We start from the raw sequence: 9,036 nt of genomic DNA on the forward strand, positions 1-9,036 counted from the left end.
GCCTGAGTTGTGGGGTGGGGGGAGAAGACCCCAGGTCCAAAGATGGGGGCCTTAAGAGCACTGCCCCAGGGGAAGGTGCTGGGCTTTGTACTCAGAGTGGCCCAGGAGGAGACAGATGGTCTGAGGAGGAAAATCAGGGACCTAGGAACATCCACATCAGCCAGCTTCTCTCAGATGATTAAATGGCAGTGGATAAATTTAACTGAACGTGAGTAATGGGGACACAAAGGGGAAGTGAAGAGAAATAGAATATTTTAGCAACATAAGGAAATGAGAAGAAAATTACTTTGCAACCAAATGTCAGACTTCTGTGCCTGGAGATGTAATCTGGTCATTGTAGACTCAAGGGTGGGTGTGGGGAAGTCTGTGGTTATTTCAAGCAAATTTTAATTCACTTTAATAACATATGGTCAAATATTTGGGGGACAGTGTTGGGACGGAACTGGGAGTCTGGGAGTCAGAGAATGACAACCCAGTTCAGCGGGTGCTCCTCATTTGTTGATTTTACAAGGAGAAGCTGTCCAGCCAATCACCTATCCACTCATTCATCTATTTGGAGAGAAATGATAAAGCCTGAGGATTAAGAAAAAGCCACGGCCTGTCCTCTGCCAGCTTGTAGAAGATCCTGGCCAGCTGAGGGGACAAATAAAGGATCAGAAGGCTGGAATGCAGGGCCGTGCTGGCCTAACTCTCACTGGTTCATGGAACAGATGCATAATTAAAACAGAGGTCCGGGAAGGTGCTAGAAAGGTGAACATCAAGCCGGAGCCTGAAGGACAAACGAGTTCACCATTTGTCTCCTTGTAAGCCACTCTAACTGCAGAGCCCTGACCCCTCCCTCAGGGGCCGGGTCCTGGGCTGCCTTTGAACCCGGGTTCTCCCCCAGGCAACCCTTACTTCAAGGTTCCCCGGGGTCGTTGCCTCCTCCCAACTGCTGCCCCTTCTTCTGCTCCTTGGAGCAGAATTTACATTTTGCCTCCAGATCTGGCACTTTCAGGACCCCTTTTAAGTCACACTGGCACAGGGGCCTCAAAGTTTTTGTCTCTGTAGATCTTCAAAGGAACAAAATATGGAGGAAGGCAGACATTATGGTGATTGTCAGTAAGGCAAGTAAGTCAAGAGCTGTCCAGGTAAATGGGACCACAAGTAACAAAGGGATACTTTTTGCAATTGTAGGGCTGGAAGAGAATGGCTGGGGAAAGGGGACAAGATGAGAGGAGGAAAAGGGCAGGGAGGGGACACAGGGATCTCTTAATGAGATATCACATTCTCAGGAATGCAGCGTCTGGAGAAGACCTCCTTCAACCCACCTAACACCTCCCGTCAGGCTCAGCTCAGGCACTGTGGTGGATGGAGGGCTGATGGTTAACACCCAGCTGAACTGAATCAGCATGCTGCTGCGTGTGGATGGCCCACCTGAGGATTGCTGCCAACAATATAAAAGGGAGACCCGGAGAGGAAGAAGTGGTGGTGTTGGTTCTCCTGGAGGAGCTTGTTGAGCTGCTTTCCTGATATGAACTTGGATGTTCTCATTGTTGCTGAAGATGGCTGTGGTACTTTTCGAGGGCACCCTGGTCCTTATTTGGATCACTGCTTCCTGGCTCCAGCACAGAACCCTCAGCCTGCTGGCACAGTCCTTCACCCTGCAGGCAGAGACTTTCTAGCTTCCAACACTGACCTATGGATCTTCCCAGCACAGATCTGTGAAACAGACTTACACGAGTCATTGTCATGGGCTCTTCCGCTGGACTCATGCAGGACACTGCCATGGGATCCAGGCCCTCAGCTGGATTCTTTCGGTCTTTAGCGTGTGGACAGATCTCCTGCACTTTTTCTGTGTTTGACTTTTTGGGTCAAATTAATATAAAATAATTGTATAAAATGTGCGTCCTGTATTAAATTGTTTTCCTGAACCCTGGTGACAACAGGCATTATTTCCTCCAGGCTAAGGTGGATCCCCATCACCACGTGCTGTTTCCAGGACCCTCTGCACCCCACCTGGCACAGCCCCATGGCAGGCCGGCTGCTCTGTTTGCCTGCCCAGCTCTGGAGAGGCGCTCCCCACCCTGCACACACTGGATGCTGGTGGTGCTGCCCTGTCTAAGGGTCTCATCCCGAAGAGGAGCAGGTCATATGGAGAACAAGCTCTGAACTCAGGTTTGACTCAAGGGTTACCAGGGGCATTCAGCTGAGGGAAAAGTGCTAGTCCACAGCACTTTCGGTTTTTGTGCTGTGTAGAGGGACTCTGGAAGTGCCCTGGGTGACAACCCTTCTTAATTCCCCACAGGATGAAAGGGGTGGACGCTCAGGGCTCCTAAACCTGGGCGACAAAGCCAGAGAAACCTGGGCTCGGGAGGAGGGGCAAAACAGCGGGAAAGGTGGAGCAAAAGGAAACTGAAGCCAGGGCTCAGCTCAGTGACAAATGGTTAAAGGACCCAGATCTGGTGTGTGAATCACTTCTCTAGGCAAGGGGAGAAGAGAATTGCAGGTCCCCAAAATGTCCGCCAGGGGGCAACAGAGCCTACACCCGCCGGCAGGTCGCCATGGGAACCGCTGAGCAGCGGCGGTGTTTCCCTCGGCAGCGGCAGGGAGCTACAGAGAACGCTCCAGGTCTGGCCTCGGGGTCTCTGGAAGGACGGAGCCTGTCAGCTCCAGGCACGTTTGTTATCCCACGACAAAAGCCCACGCAGAGACAAAGGGGCCAGATGACTTTCATGTTTCCTTACCTCCACGTGGGTCACACCGAGCCCTTGGAGGAGAAAGATAAAACGGGGATTTGCATCAGCCGCGCCAGCGCGGTCCTTACACAGATGAAATGGAAGGTCAGAAAGGGAAAGACGCCTGCAGACCACACAGCAGCAGAACTGGAAACAGAGCTGAAGAGAAAGTGGGAAAGAAAAAAGGAAAGCTATGCAAATGATCAAAGGCCACTCTAGCAAAGTATGTGTGTGTGTTTTTATTTTTCTTTAAACTGTTTTAAGTACCAGCCTCTACCTGATATGGTGCTACAGTGTAACTGAGGAACCCCATTCACTGATCACATGCATCTTCTTCTTCCTGTTCCATAATCCTCTCCCATAATCCTCTCCCAACTAGTCTTCCCCTCTCTGGGCTTTTATTTCCTCTATAAAACAAAGAAGTGGGTCTAATTTCAAAACCCATTACTCTTTATAATAAAGTGAAGCCCTGATCTCAGTTAACTCAGCCCCCATTTACTGGGGACATGAGTGGGAAATACCCTTCTGGGCTCAAGCCCGTGTAGCAGGCAGACGTGTCTCTACCAAGCCTTGGGCAGATTCTGTCCCTCGGGTTTCATATGCAATTGTAACGTTGGGGAACATTGGTCATAAACAAAAACTACCTCAGAATATTTGCACAGTACTTAACTTGCAGTTTATTTTAAAACTCAAGATATAATGGCTGAGCATGGTGGCACACACTTATACTCCCAGCTACTTGGAGGTGGAGGCAGGGAGAGAATCGTTTGAAGCCATGAGTTTGAGAGCAGACTGGGAAGTATTGGGGAACCTCATTTCAAAACCAAACCCAACCCAATTAATTCAATAAATATAACATGAGAAAATAGTGTTTGTGTCTAGCCCCTCACTTTTTCTCTGCCTTCCTCTATCGTGTGTTTGGGTTATTCCCAAGCAGAGCGGTCGGCTTGGCTGCACGTTTGAGATTCCAATTAGTGTGCGGGAGGGGTAGGTGGAATCAACTGTCAGACACAACCAACCGTGTCCCAAGGTCATTGAACATCCTCATCTCAAGAGCACAGAGGACTCTGGGAAAGCCTTCCCTGAGTAGGCATCACCCCTGACTCCTAGCCCATGTGAAGAGTCTGGGATAAAGTAAGCCAGGCCATGGGGTCCAGGCCAAGAAGAGATGCTGGGGTGTTCCTGGCCCATTCCATCAATTAACCACTGCTAGCAGGGGGCTCTGTGGGACAGCTGGACTGCGGAGCCAAAACTCAAACAAAGCTTCTGCACCTTGGTCCTTTTTACCTGCAGGGACTGCTCTGCCCCCGAGGCGATCCGTTAGCTGGGCAGAGGAGCCTTAGCTGGGATGGAGTAAGTGTGTGTGGAGCCCTGGGGCTGGCCCAGGAGGGAGGGAGGAGAACACCATTGGAGGCAGCAGAGATCCAGAGAGCTTCGGCTGCTCGGCTGCTCGGCTGCTCGGAGAACTTTTGTTCAAATGCAAAACACATTCTGGGGCTTGAAAGGCTTGAGAGAATACGGTTGGTCTTAAGGGTGGCTGGCAGGGTCAAACCTTCTTGAACATTGTCATAGGAAGTCTGTGACAAGGCTCCAGACATTTATGACTCACCGTGTGTGGGACTGGATGGATAATATGTCTAGTTTTGTCAGTATCTACCCTCACACAATGAGTCAATTAGACTGAGTTAATGGCAGACAGTGGTACAGTTTCCATTTATGCAACTGTATTAAACACAACAGAACAATGGCTGGTGATATAAAGGAATCAACTATTGATACACATGACGACTTAGGTATTTCCAAAGCTTACTGTGGCAGGAGGATTGCCATGAGTTTGACGCCAGCCTGACCTATACCATGACCGCCTCAAAAAAAAAAAAAAAAAAAAAAAAAGCTCACACATGTACTGTGTGTGATTTCATTTATTTAATATTCTAGAAATGATAAAAATACAGAAGTGGAAAATAGATCATGGGGTCAGAGAAGGAAGCAGGGAATGTATGACTATAGAGTCACATGAGGAATTATCTTCATGGTGATAAGAATTTTTTTTTTTTTTGGTCTTTTTCCTTTTTATTGGTACCGGGGACCGAATTCACGACTGCCTGCTTGCAAGGCAGGCACTTATGCCGCTGAGCTAAATCCCCAGCCCCAAGAATTCTGTATCAAATGTAAAGATGAGGCTGCCAGTATAGCTCAGCAGTGGAGCATTTGCCTAGCATGTACAAGGCCTGAATTTGATCTTCACACTCATTACTGAACACCGAAAAGGAATAATGGTTTTATGAATACATACATGTGACAAGGTGTCAAGGAATTATCCATAAGGATACACAAAAGACTGGGGGAGGTGGCACACACCTGTAATTCCAGGACTCTGTTAGGCTGAGGCAGAAGACTGCAAATTTGAGCCCCAACTGGGCAACCTGGAGTATAAGTGAGGTCCTGTTTCATAAAAAATAATAAACAGGACTGGACATGTAGCTCAGTGGAAAGACCCTGAGTCCAATTCTCAATCTGAGAAAAATACATACCAAAAAAAGATTATGCACAAAAGATAAAAATCCAAGCAAGATCTGTGAACTAGTTGAGTGTGTTGTGCCGGTATCAGTTTCTTGGTCTGGATAGTATGCTAGAGTTCATGTAAAATGCTGCATTGGGGGCACCTGGATGGATACCCAGGACCACAGCATATTATTTTTGCAACTTCTTGTGAGTTTATAGTTAAACAAAAATTTAGTTATGACTGTATCAGTGAGCGAGTTTTCTTCTGTTTCAAATATTTTTGGTTTAGAGGAGTATAATGCGACTATTATCCAAGACTGCTTGGTTGCAATGGTGAGAGAGCCTATTTTAAGATAATCTAAGACAAAAAGGCGGAAGTTATTACCATCAGCAATTAAACCATGGAAATGCAGGACTAGAGCTACTCATAAGGCCAGCTAACTCAGGACCAGCACAGATGTTCTGTCTCTATCTGTCTCTGTCTGTCTGTCTGTCTCTCTCTCTCCCTGCAATTTTCCCATTTTTTCTTTTCTTTGCTGTCCTTTAGCCAGCAGCCTGGGGTCCCATGTGCTGGCCTCAAATTCTCACAGCTCTGTTACAACTCAAGGGAAAAGGCAACCACATTCTTCCAATAGCTGCATAAAACACCCAGGCGAAAGATCTATTGGCCTGGTGTGAGTCATTTGGAAGGCTGTGACTGTCACTTTAGTAGAACTGCACAGGAGAGAATATCTCCCCCCCAAAAAGGGATGTGCTATTCTGACATGAGGAATGGGATGTTTGACAAAGGGAGGAGAAAAAAGAGATACATATTATAATATATAAAATGAGTAAATGTGCATATTAATTAATGAAAACTTGGTCTGTGAATCTATTGGGAGTAAGGAAAGAATTTGCTGGTAGAGTTTAAGGTGTCCTTGTGGTAACCAGCATACAAGGTGTTGATCATCAGATTAGTCTCAGAGCCTGCTAGGTTTTTGCTGGGAGCCTGCTAGGCAAGTAGATGAGTTCCCTGGAGAATAACTGTGCTGGTCTCCAGGGTCAGAGGCAGGCCGAATGTCAGAGGCTGTGACCTCGGAGAGTGCACAGCATAGAAGCCACTTAGATCCTTAGGTATGACACTAGGTAACTAAATGGTCGTGGCAAGTTTTTTATTCTACGAAACTGATTCATCACAGGTAAGGTGGAGATGAAAATATGTCACATGTTGTTAAATTAACTTGAGATAGTGTATATTAAAAGTATAACCTGGGGCTGGGGATTTAGCTCAGCGGCATAAGCGCCTACCTTGAAAGCAGGCAGTCGTGAGTTCGATCCCTGGTACCGATAAAAAAGACAAAAAAAAAAAAAAATAACCTGATTTAGTCCTAGCAAGTAGAAACTGTCAAATTCGCATTATTGTTACGTGAACAGCATAGAAGAGTCGTGGGTAGCAGTAACCACCAGGTGGCGCTCGAGCCCAACAGCCTGGAGAACATATCCTAAAAACGGTGCAGACGAAGCAGGCGCCTGGTCTTAAGGGAGGCACAGGAACCCGGCGCTGAGACTGGCGTGCACCAACACGAAGCGGAGCGGGCTCGCAGTTTGGCGTCAGACCTCGCGGAAAAGGAGTGAAGCTGCGAGGTCCCAATCAGCGCCTTAGGTGTGTCCTGGCCCAGCTGTGCAGAAAACGCTCGGCGACCTAGGTTCCCCATTGCTCCGGAAGTCGCAGGTTTGGATCTGTGCAAGCTCAACTCTTCAGGCTGCATCTCCTCTCTCAGATTTTAGTGGAAACCAGAAGGCGGGACATTTCAAGAACGTGTCAGGTGACTGGAACTTGGATGTTCCCGTGTTATGGAGGAGGCACAGCAGGAAGTCTGGATACACCGCGGACTGAGCGTGGAACTGAAGATCCCATTGACAGGGAAAGTATTTGATTTTAAAGAGGGGCCCATCGAGCTCCCCCTGGATGGGACAAGTCTCCGCTGCGGCCTGCATCTTCCTTCCCCCGAGCAGAGGGGCGGCCTTTTGTGCACCATTATGGGTGGGAAGACGCTTTTTCAGGTACCACTTAGTAAGGCGCCACTTACTTCCGCGCCAGCCAGTTGTCCCGGGACCAGCCTGTACTGGACTGGCCTGGTTGTTTTCAGGAGCCTAGACTGTTGTCATAGAAACAACGAAATGCATGGCTTTTGATTGGCTGGGAGGCTGGTTAGCGTAGGTCCTTTGGTTTTGTACTCGTCTGTGGCGGCGCAGCAGTGAGCTTGTGGATATCAACTCCCTGAAAGCCAGGTAGAACCAAATATGGTCACTGGAATAGTTAAACTCTTTCAGGTGAAAGAGTTTTCACCTCTCTATACTTCGCCCTTCCCACATCCCGCTTCTGCTCTTTGAAAAAAAAAAAAAGACTAATAAAAAGTCAGAAAAAATTGTAACCGAGGCTTCAGTCCTAGAGACTGTAGCCCCTTGATCCCATAACTTTGTCTCTCCCTTGTTTTCTTTTCATCCATTGCATCTCATTTTGCATCTCATGAAAACCAACAAGGCATTGCAACAGGAATCTAGTGGCTGGACCTGCAGAGGCCCAATGGATAACTGAAAGCACAATAAAGCTTGGCATCACTGTATTCATTTTATATCTGTCTCCTTTATTACCTCAAAACTTTGGGTCAGAGCCCTGTTCAGCTGCGTGTAGGCATGTTCATCACTGGAGAATTGTCTATCTAAAAGATTATTTGTATAATCTTTACCAACCCCAAATTTACCTACCCTATTGCATCCTCCTTCAAGTCTTAGGGCACCAAGAATAAAGTAATTTTCAGTATGTGGAAGGATATCCAAGAGATAGCTTTTACAATGTCCAATTTTATTTATTATTAATATTATTATTGAGATAGGGTTTTATTCTGTAATTCAGTTGACCTTGAATTCACACTGTAGCCCAAGCTGGCCTTGAACTCATTGCAATCCTCCTGTTTCAGCCTCCAGAGTGCTGTGATTACAGCCATGTGCCACCACGCCTGGTTTAATGTCCAATTTTAGATTCCTTAGAGGAATGCCTCAAAGTCACCAGTCATTGTCCAAAATCTATAGTCATTTTGAATTTCAGGAAAAGCAGAGCCTTGCAAACCATTCATGGATTAGCCCTGCCCACCCACCCAAGTAGAAGCTGTCATTTCAAAGAGGTAGACCTGAGATAATCATCAACCAGGTCACAGCCTGACTAGCCAGCTATGCAACCCCCAGTCCTTGCCTTTGTTCTTCTTTTCTACAAAACCCTAAGGTTTCTGTCAGCTCCTAAAAGACAGATCTTGGTCTATTTTCCTGGCATGGCCTGCCCTTCACCACTGCTCTTGAGGGTGCTTGGGGAACTACAAAGCTAGCCTTTTTTATTTTGAGACAAGATCTTGCTGAGGTCCAGGTTGGTCTCAAATTTGCAATCTTTCTGCCTAGGCCTCTCCAGTAGGTAGGATTACAGACATGCACCACTACACACAGAAGTCATTAAAGCAATGCAATGCCAGGTACACTTAGTTACAATCATTTTCTACATTTTGAGTATGTGATACTCTAAGGGTTAAGAATTCAAGTCTAAGGACCCACATGGTGGCACATGCTTGTAATTCCAGCACTCTGAGAGGCTGAGGCAGGAAAATTACAAGTTTGAGGCCAGCTTGGACCTTAGCAAGATCTTGTCTCAAGATAAAAAAGCCTGGGCAATAAGTAACTTATCAGGTCCTTAGCTTCCTGTTTCTCCTCTTTCTCCAAGTTTAGGAAATTTAAATTGATTTTTGTGATCCAAAAATCTAATAGTTGTATTGAAAAGTTCACCTAT

General features: G+C 46.9%; 1 long non-coding RNA gene across 1 annotated transcript; it reads left to right on the forward strand.

The window, feature by feature from the left end:
- Window positions 1-414: 414 nt before the first annotated feature.
- Window positions 415-3,583, forward strand: LOC134475626 (uncharacterized). The gene is made up of 2 exons (XR_010046802.1): window positions 415-803; window positions 1,275-3,583. It is a non-coding gene; the product is annotated as an uncharacterized LOC134475626 (long non-coding RNA).
- Window positions 3,584-9,036: the final 5,453 nt, after the last annotated feature.

The sequence above is a fragment of the Cavia porcellus genome, unplaced genomic scaffold (assembly GCF_034190915.1).
Source record: "Cavia porcellus strain 051 isolate PalLab524CR breed Dunkin Hartley unplaced genomic scaffold, mCavPor4.1 scaffold_4, whole genome shotgun sequence".
NCBI classification, from domain to species: domain Eukaryota; kingdom Metazoa; phylum Chordata; class Mammalia; order Rodentia; family Caviidae; genus Cavia; species Cavia porcellus.